The 10,767-nt window shown below is 38.1% G+C and overlaps 1 non-coding gene across 1 annotated transcript; it reads left to right on the top strand.

Moving 5' to 3' along the window:
* Positions 1-226: 226 nt before the first annotated feature.
* LOC127490445 (small nucleolar RNA SNORA70) lies at positions 227-358 on the top strand. The gene has a single exon (XR_007918395.2). It is a non-coding gene; the product is annotated as a small nucleolar RNA SNORA70 (small nucleolar RNA).
* Positions 359-10,767: the final 10,409 nt, after the last annotated feature.

Genomic DNA, 10,767 nt, shown 5'->3' with positions numbered 1-10,767 from the left:
TCTGCTTCTTTCCCAGGCACATTAGCAAGAAGTTGTATCAAAGAGGAGCAGCCAGGACTTGAATTGGCACCTATATGGGATGCCGGTGCTGCAGGTGGCAAATTTAACTGTTCCACCACAATGTTTGCTCCTTATGTGTTCATTTTCTAAAAGGGTAATTACTTACATAATTTGGCCACAATAATAATATGAAATGAAGACTGAAATAGTTATTCAAAATAGACATCAGCAGTAATTAAGCTGATTTGGTTCCTTTTCTACTGGGGACGCCACATGCATTGGCTGTCATTAACAACCTCCCTGGTCATTTATGCTGCCTGTTTTATTTGGTATACCTTAAGGCACCATAGACACTTAATTAACATATGCTTTTATAAGAAAAAGAGATCAATGGAGATAGTGAGATATGAAATTTATGCATGATATGCATGATTAGAAAGGATAAGATGAGCAGTCACATGAAAACTAGAATTAATATAAACACAGCAATAGTGTAAGAAGGTTGTGGATCATTTTGAATTTTTTTTTAAAAATGGTATACATTAAAATTCACAAACATGTCCAGCACTGTGTAAAGTTAAATTAGCTGGCTTCAGTGTTAAGAAACCCTCTTAAGAATGTGTAAATCTTCACACAGTCTGGATGCCAGTGTTCTTAGGGTAGCTCTGAAGTTGTCATTGTCACTGACGCTGCTGTGTTAATGAGTAGAGAAACTTGATAGAAAAAATAAGTTGGGTATAAGAAAACTGGTTATTCTTTCTGCATCTTGAAAATCATGACTTGTAAAAAGGAAGACATAACATAATTTTTGCTTGTTTTTGTTTGTCCCCTAATTCTTGATCTTTGGTCAAGACAGTTTATTACAAGGAAAATAATTATAGGTATAGGATTTTTAAATTCAAGCCAATGCCATTCTTAATTAGTTTGCATGTTATCCAACCCATCAACACGTCTTTCCAGCTCATTTCCTTACACCCTTTCCAATTTTAAACCGTTATCCTCAGATCCTACAGTCAACACCTACAGTGTCTTTAAGTCTCACAGTCAACACATACACAGGCCATTAAATAACTCTGAAGGATAGCAAGATCCCACCCTAAGGGGCTTCCTTGTTCCCATTTTCTAACTTGTTTATTTTAAAAAATGATTTGTTCATTTTATTTGAAAGACAGAGCTACAGAGAGAGGAGAGGCAGAGAGAGGTTTTCCATCCGTCGATTCACTCCCCAGATGCCGCAATTGGGAGTTGCGCCAATCCAAAAACAGGAGCCAGGAGCTTCTTCCAGGTTTCCCATGTGGGTGCAGGGGCCCAAGGACTTGGGCCATCTTCTATTGCTTTCCCAGGCCATATCAGAGAGCTGGATAGGAAGTGGAGCAGCCGGGTCTCGGAACAGCACCCATAAGGGATGTCGGCGCTTCAGGCCAGGGCATTAACCCACTGCACCACAGCACCGGCCCCCCATTTTCTAATTTCTAATATGCCCTGTTATTATATCTTAATGACTTTTCTGAAGATTTGTCTATCTATCTATCTATAGCATGCTGTTGTTAAATGTATCCAATGGCTTCCAGTGTTGTGAGGATAAATACTTCACAAGTATACACAATATAGCATTTTTTTCAAAAATGTGTCTAACGGTTATTACTTCTAATACTGAAAATTGTTGTTTTTTTTTTCCTTTTGTGCTTTTATGTTATCTCTTCCATCCTAGGATAAACCACTTTCTACTGCATATTTTTTAAATATTTATTTATTTATTTCCAAATTCAGAGCTACAGAGAGAGAGAGATCTTCAATCTACTAGTTCACTCCACAGATGGATGTAATTATCACTGCTAGGCCAGGGCTAAGCCAAGAGCTTCGTCTTGGTCTCCATGTGAGTGACAGGGGCCCAAACACTTCCACCGCTTTTCACAGGCCGTTAGCAGCAGGCTGGATCCGAAGTGAAGCAACTGTGGTATGAATAGGAACCCATATGTGATGCCAGCATTGCAAATGATAGCTTTATTTGCTATGCCACAATGCCAGCCCTTCACTGCCATATCTGTACAGAAAATTACAGAAATTTATCTTAAAGTTATCATATATTTGTATTCTATTTTGATTTACAGTCTTTTGTATCCTTGTTTTGCCTGGCTGTTCTTGATCTTCTCATTTTCTATAAATATTCTCCTACTTTGTCATAAGAATTTTTGTATATCAGTTTTTAGCAAAAGTAAAAACTTTTTCATATAATAATGTCAATCACGACTTTAGTGAATGATCATTGAATAAACAAAGTAACGCAGAAGATGAAACAGAGACCTAGTAATCAAACTGCAAGCTGAAGTTTTGTGTGTTACATTAGCTTGTCCCCATGTTCCTTTACAGGACACTCTCTATGATTTCCCTTAAGATCTAGTTTTTCTGTAGGCCTCCAATTTTAACTGCATCTGTCTCAACTCTCCCTTCACTCAGGTTTATAATGAAACAACTAACATGATACAAACCCAGAGTTTCCCATAGCAAACTTTCCTAAAAGCTGGAGCACTGTAGAACTTTAAAAACACAATGCATTACTGACCTGATTGTCTAATACCCAACAGATTACTTTTTCTAGGGCTTAGTTCCCACATTATCTTTTGATGTTCTTGTAGAAGAGGTGAGTACGTGCAACTCTAGCAGCCTAATTAGGAACACTCCTGTCACTGGGGGATATCTCAGAATTTCTTCTTCCTCAATCACCATGTCCTGAAACATACAGGGTGGGGTAATACATCTTATAAATGCCAATTTATTTAAGTTCTAATCACAGATACTTCATCAACTGACAAAAGAAAAACCTCAGTAGGTATACCACTTCAAAATCTGGGACAACTTACATGTAATTTCAGGAATCAGCAGGGACACACAGCTGGAGAAAAATAAAAAGCTTGCTGTAATTGAAAATTGCCTTGCAGCTTGTTTGTGATTAAAATGAAGCTCAGTCCCTTGAAATCTTGTTTGGCAATTAAAACTGTTTTATTTAGGCATTGAAATATTGTCTATTGTCCTGGAATGATCAAACTCATATGGACATGTCTTAGCCTTGAATGTTCTATAAAAATGTGAATTTAAGGGAAAAAGTTGGCATATTGCTCAACATAAGAAGAAAGCTGCCTTTCAGAGTAATCAGAATAATAACTAACTCAGTTAAATTATCCAATATGATTTGAGAATTCAGAAGAAATTTTGATCACTATATTAGCAAGATGTTAATAATGATGAAGCTGCGTGCAATACCTAGAATTGAATCATTTCCAGATTGTTTGGTCTAGACATAGTTCTTTGCACCAGTCTTTTCTAATTCACTAATTTCACATGTGGATGTGTTATGTTGGAATATGCAAATAAATCTGTAGTTAATAAATTCTGTTATCTTCAACTTAGCTCCAAATGTCATTGTTTCCCAACAGCTGCTTCAAATAAATAAGATGAAGGTAGCATTTATAAATGGTAGGAAATACTTCTCACTCTTCTAGAAAGAATTCGTCTAAGCACTAAATAACAAGATAAAATTTATTTGATGCACTTTGCCATCTTGGGAATCTGTAATCATCCTCTACTTCTTGGGAATAAGGCTTTTGACAGCTCTGTTGTTTAGTAAAAATGTTTCACTGTTCAAAGACTTCTGTACATTTTCCTCTACTTTAATCTATTTTCCCATAGAGAATGTAATAAATCCCCCTGCAAATATTTGCATGCCTATGTATCTCTCTTGGTAGACTGTTTACATTAAGGATCTTGCATAAGTTAGATGAGTTCACCTTGGTAGCTACAGCTTCATTATTATCACAGCCTGCATGGCATAGTTCAAAACCTTCAGATGGAAATTCTACATAATTGCAGTCACTGTAACTCCCCATAACTGAATGAACATTGTCAACACATTTCAGAAAGAAACAGAAGGGTTCATTTAGATTGGCTGCCTTAATAGTTAAATTGGTCTGGCCTTGTTTCACAAAAACTTTCTGTCATTCTCTTTCTTCCAAAAGGAATAATCTTGTCTAATGTCTGATTGTTATCTTTGATGTGATTGATTATAAGACACGAATGTCTGACCCTGCCTCATGAGACATAACTGTCTGCCTATTCCTTCTAGGATTCAAACCTTGAAAAAATTAATTATTCCAGAGAAAAATATAAAGAAGCATCTAAAATCTAAATACTCAAAATATTAAGATGCTCAGGAATTGTGGTTTCTAAATTTCACAAATCTTAGTTTGTTGAATTTTCTGTCTCTTCAACAAAGAAGATATTAGAATGTCTTCAACTACTGCTTTCCTGCCTACACTGAAAACAGTTTTTTGTTTTTGTTTTTTTTTTTGTTTTTTTTTTTTTGTTTTTTTTTTTTTTTTGACAGGCAGAGTGGACAGTGAGAGAGAGAGAGAGACAGAGAGAAAGGTCTTCCTTTGCCATTGGTTCACCCTCCAATGGCCGCCGCGGCCGGCACGCTGCGGCAGGCGCACCGCGCTGATCCGATGGCAGGAGCCAGGAGCCAGGTGCTTATCCTGGTCTCCCATGGGGTGCAGGGCCCAAGCACTTGGGCCATCCTCCACTGCACTCCCTGGCCACAGCAGAGAGCTGGCCTGGAAGAGGGGCAACCGGGACAGAATCCGGCGCCCCGACCGGGACTAGAACCCGGTGTGCTGGCGCCGCAAGGCGGAGGATTAGCCTAGTGAGCCGCGGCGCTGGCCTGAAAACAGTATTTTAACATTAGAAGTCTCTAATAAATATTCCAGAGACTGTGGGTTTCAGACATTTCTGTTTCTGTCCAAGATAGGTACAGATGATTTATAGCCTTAGAATATTTTAATATGAGTTTTGATTATTTTATAAGTTTAAATATTTTCAAAAGTATAATATCTATTTTGTATGGTAGAAATAGAATTTCTTTTAAAATATTGCTTTTAGCTCTTGTTTATACTGCTGTAGAACCGTGGCCTTCCTACCTTTTACTTATTGAATATTATCATAGTGGCAAATTAAGTCTGTGAAGATAGAGTGGATTAAAATGATGTCTTTGCAAAAACTGATGAAGAGAGGTGAGGCAGAGAAGGGAGATGGGAGGAACAGAGAAGTAAGAGAAGTGTGGTTGTCTTATTGGAACTGTACCTATGGAATGCATAAAATCTGTTATCTTTATATGAATAAGTTTTTTAAATGTAGAACCATAGGTTTAGCTCTATTTCCTTTTTAAAAAATAAGATTTACTTATTTGAAAGGCAGAGTTGCAGAAGAGAAGGCAAGAGTGCGAGACAGAGTGAGAACAAAAGCAGGCGCAAGAGAGATCGCTGTCCAAATGGTTGCAGTGGTCAGTGCTGGGCCATGACAAAACCAGAAGCCTAGAACTCTATCTGGGTCTCTCACATGTATGGCAGACGCCCAAGTACACGGGTTACCTTACACTGCTTTTCCAGGTTCATTACCAGGGAGCTAGATCTGAAATGGAGCCTCTGGGACTCAGACTTGCATTCATATAGGATTCCCACATTGTAGATACAGCTTAACCCATTGGGCCACAATGCTGGATGACGACTAAAAGAGAATTAGAAAGCAAGTTCTTAAGGTCAACCAGCAAAATAAAACTTTTTGTCTGGAAAAAAAGTTTGAATTCATTTTTCTTTTCCCATAGACATGTTATTGTATTCTCCCAAGAGAAACACCTTGCTTCTTCAGGATGAAATTCTATGACACACTACTAGACAGATTAGATTGAAAATTTACCTAGATTCTTTGCTGGATGAAATAAGGTATTTTTTTTCCTGGAATATGTCTTATTTTGCTCCTCTATGATCCTCAATCAAATGCATGACTCTCTCAATTATCCTATTTTGGGTCAGTTTTCAAGATTTTTTTTTTTTTTTTTTGACAGACAGAGTGGACAGTGAGAGAGAGAGACAGAGAGAAAGGTCTTCCTTTGCTGTTGGTTCACCCTCCAATGGCCGCCGCGGCCAGCGCGCTGCGGCCGGCGCACCGCGCTGATCCGATGGCAGGAGCCAGGAGCCAGGTGCTTTTCCTGGTCTCCCATGGGGTGCAGGGCCCAAGCACCTGGGCCATCCTCCACTGCACTCCCTGGCCACAGCAGAGGGCTGGCCTGGAAGAGGGGCAACCGGGACAGAATCCGGTGCCCTGACCGGGACTAGAACCCGGTGTGCTGGCGCCGCTAGGCGGAGGATTAGCCTAGTGAGCCGCGGCGCCGGCCAAGATTTTTATATCTGTAGAGAATGCTCCACAAAGAAATTTAGGATGGAAACTTGGCTTTAATTTTTCGAAATGGGGGAGGATGGTTGATTGTAAAAAGAAATATTGGAAATGAAAACTAAGAGACCATAGGCTTTTCTGATTTAGAAAACCAAATAATTGAAAATAATTTTGTTCACTGTTTATTTATCTGTTTCTATTCTATGGTATTCACTGGTGTAGATACAATCCAGTTTGACATTGAAGATCTTTGCTTGGAATATTATGTAATCAGACCTCTCTGAAAAATCAATTGATTACCTGCACCAAATGTGTCCCTGCACACACAGTGTTAAAAATTAGTATTTACATTTTTTAAATAAGGCATATGGTCAAAAATTAAATAGAAGTTGGACACCACAAAGTGAAAATAACTTACCTTTGCATGTATTTCCCTCATTTCTAAAATTCTGTTATTTGAAACTGAGGCAGTAACCTTGGGACCTCCAATGATTTGCATAAACATGAGCAAACTTCTTAAGTTCCTTGTTCTAAATTTCAATATCCCTGAAATAAAAAAGTTGACCCAGATTAAACACAAATGTCTCTCTTTATATTTTATATTTTCCCTCCATAATTTTTATTATAAATGATCAATCTCTCTCTGTATTTTGACAACAGCATGTTTAAATTTTGCCCAATTCCCTTAACATCTTTCCCTACATACATTAAGGATTTTTAAATCCTAATTTGCAATAGAGGGAAAGAGATTTTGCATTCCATTTTCATGGCTTGATGGCTATTATTTATTTAATCAAATCATTTAAAAATATAGGAATATTGTGTATCAGGCAATGGTATATCTCTTGTCAGCATAGACTTGGCTTCTGCTGTTCATGAAAACATATTCTACTCAGCATAAACAAACAAGGAAGGCATACAACAATGGGTGATAATTGCTCATATAACTAAAGACATAAGTAGCACAGAAATACAACCTGGTTTTTTAGAGTCAACGCCATCTATGATAGTCTGACCTTATTCTTATTATCATCCACAGATCTACAGGTGCTTGCTCCATCTTCAAAGATCGAAACACTTATTATAGTTTGCTTCCTCAGTCTGTGACCTTCTGCTTGTATTATGTACATCCATATCAAAGACAGTTATCTTTATCTACATGATCTTGTTATGCTCAATTATCTGACTAACACATTTTAGATCTGAATACTCTTGTATTTGGTCTATTCCAAAAACTGTATTTTTGGTTGTTTGCATTTTATAAACATTAATTTACATAATCGTCCCAACAAACCAAGGGTTTTTTTTTTATGAATTCAATTGTTCTAAATATGTGAAAATTCTAACCCCAAGTACCTCAGAGTGTAAGCTTATTTAAAAATAACACTTTTGCAGAATTGAGTTAAAAAAGGTCATAAGGGAAGGATCTACTCCAATCTGTCTAATGTTTTACAAAAAGCAGAAATATAGACAGAGGAAATTTCTCAGAAGGAAAATGCCATGAAGAAACACAAGGAAAGCATGGTTATCTACTAACCGTGGAATCTATAATGCTTCCCAAATCTAAGAGAAGAGCACAGAACAGATCAACTTCTAGACCCTATTGAGGGGAGCATTCAATGAGACTTTTGACCTGTAGAACCATGAGACAAGTTGCAATGTTATCAGTCACCTGCTCAGCAGTTCTTTGTTCAAGCAACCCTAGGAAAAAATGTAAACTAATGTATCCAAGAATTGATCTTCCTGGGGTGGTATTCTAGTAAATGGGTTAAGCCACCACATGGCATACCTGGAGCGGTATGGGAATGCCAGTTCAACTCTAACCTCCACTTCCTACTCATCTTTCTGCTCATGCACCAGGGAGGCAGCAGATACTGGTCCAAATGCTTAGGTTCCTGCCACCCATGTGGGAGACATGGATGGAATTCCTAACTCCTGGCTTTGGCCTGACTCATCTCTGACTGTTGTGGGCATTTGGAGAAAAGTAATGGGTGGAAGATAGATCTCTCTCTCTCTCTCCTCTGTCTCTCTCTTTCTCTGCCTTTCAAAGAAATAAATCTAAAAACAAACAAACTTGCCCCAAGAAAAGGCTATCATTTGCCCTCAACTGCTGGAAGACAGTCCTCTAAACCCTTTAAATGTCCTTTCTGATAGGCACAGTTTTATTTACTTGCTGGTCTTGGTCATTCAAAGTGCTTCTGCTAGCAATGTGACTTATGTACAGTACTTTGGGTCTTAACATTTTAACTTAACCTTTCTTTGTCCTAGGAACTCAGGTGAGCTATGTAATCAGTGAATGGAGCCTGTGTTAAACCTCAATACAACTTTGGACATCAAGGCTCAGGTGAGTTTCTCTGGTAGGCAGAAATCTGTGCACACATCACGGCTTGTAGGAGGTAGTGGTGTCTACATCTTTGCTGGGAGAGCATAACTGGAAGTCTCATACTTGCAACTTTTGCAGGGTCTGCCAACATGTACCTTTTCCCTTGGCTAATTACCATCTGTGTTCTTTTATTGTAAAAAAAATCTGAGTATGACAGCTTAGTAAACTGTTAGTCTTTACTGTGAGTTACTGAACCTGTGGATGGTCTTGGGAACTCCTAAATTTGCAATAGTGTCAGCAGTGACATTTCTTGAAATCTACAGAGAGATGCTGTATTATGCTGGCCTTTCTTCAACATTGGCTAACAAAAAATTCCAGATCACCTTTATTTTCTAATTTAACAACCCAGAAGTTTCACTTACGGGACAAAAAGGATCTGCCAACCATTTTTTGTAAAAATATTTTATTGAATTAAATGCAAGCATTCTTCTATGTATTGATTGTGGCTGTTGTTGTACTACACTAGCAGAATAGTAACAGAGAACGTACAGATCTCAAAGCCTCAAACATATACTGACTTCTTGCAGATACAACTTTGATGAACTGCAGAGTAAATCATACTGTCCTGTGCAGTTGCATCCAGAACTTGGATGTATCATGTGTATCATCATAAAAATTCAAAACTAAGAGTAGCATAACAATTAAGAAACACATATTTCTGATGTGGGCATTTGGTGCATTGGCTTAAATCAACACTTGGAATGCCAGCATCCGTCACTGGAGTGCTTATTTCAAGTCTCAGTTTCTTTGCTTGAAATTCAACCTCCTGTTAATATCCATTCTAGGAGGCAGCAGATGATGACTCAAGTACTTGAGTGCTTCCATCCATGTGGGAGAACCAGATGGAGTTCCAGGCTCCTAACTTCTGCCTGGGCCAGGGCTGGCTATTGTAGGAGTTTGGGGAGTGAACCAGCAAATGGAAAATCTCTCTCTCTCTCTTTCCCTTAGACACACACACACACACACACACACACACACACACACACACACACCCTTCTCTTCCTTTCAAATTAAATGAAAAAAATATTGGAAGATACCTATACTCCACATTGGGGTGTCTAGGTTTAATTCTCAACTCCAGCTCCAGCTTACTGCTAGTGCATATACTGGAAGGCAGAGGTGATGGCTCAAGTAACAGGGTTCTTGCCATCCGTGTGGGACACTCAAATTGATTCTTGGCTCCTGACTTTATCCTTTGTCCAGAACTAGATGATGCTGGGATCTGTGAGGTGAACCCGTGGACTGGAGTGAAATCATTCTGTCTCTCTTTCAAATAAATAAATAAAATACTTATTTTTTTTTTAAATCCAATCCTGCATCTCTTAGTCCCATATCAATATTCGAATGCAATTGTTGTTTGAAATAGTATCTACATTTTCATTTGTTTTTCCTTTGTGCCTTCGTCTATAGAGTATTCACTAAATATTATAGTGATTTAAAGAAAATGTTATTAGACTTACCTTCATGCACTAAATAAAGTTTAAAATTATTTCTATGGCATACAGATCTCTTCATGATTTGTCTGCAAGCCCGCATTCCTTATCATCTGTAACTACTTTTTTCATATAACCACTAGTCCCATCTAATTGGGCATGGCGCAGACTTTTTTCGAGAAAATCTCTGTGCCTTTGTCCAGAATGAAACCTTAGCCTAAAATTTTCCATCATTCTTTCTAATTATTACTTATCTTTCAGGACTGAGCTGAAATGCTTTTTATCCTGGACTTTTTACACCTCCATAAGTTTAATTCACTGGTTTTACAACTTTCTTTTTTTTTTTAACTTTTATTAAATGAATATAAATTTCCAAAGTACAGCTTATGGATTACAATGGCTTCCCCCCCATAACGTCCCTCCCACCCACAACCCTCCCCTTTCTCACTCCCTCTCCCCTTCCATTCACATCAAGATTCATTTTTGTTTCTCTTTATATACAGAAGATCAGTTTAGCATACATTAAGTAAAGATTTCAACAGTTTGCTCCCACACAGAAACATAAAGTGAAAAATACTGTTTGAGTACTAGTTATAGCATTAAATCTCAATGTACAGCACACTAAGGACAGAGATCCTACATGAGGAGTAAGTGCACAGTGACTCCTGTTGTTGACTTAACAAATTGACACTCTTGTTTATGGCCTCAGTAATCACCCTAGGCTCTTGT

This window comes from Oryctolagus cuniculus, chromosome 2, assembly GCF_051225735.1.
Source record: "Oryctolagus cuniculus isolate XC-2025 breed Fujian yellow rabbit chromosome 2, ASM5122573v1, whole genome shotgun sequence".
NCBI lineage: Eukaryota > Metazoa > Chordata > Mammalia > Lagomorpha > Leporidae > Oryctolagus > Oryctolagus cuniculus.
This window is presented reverse-complemented; position numbering and strand designations above follow the sequence as displayed.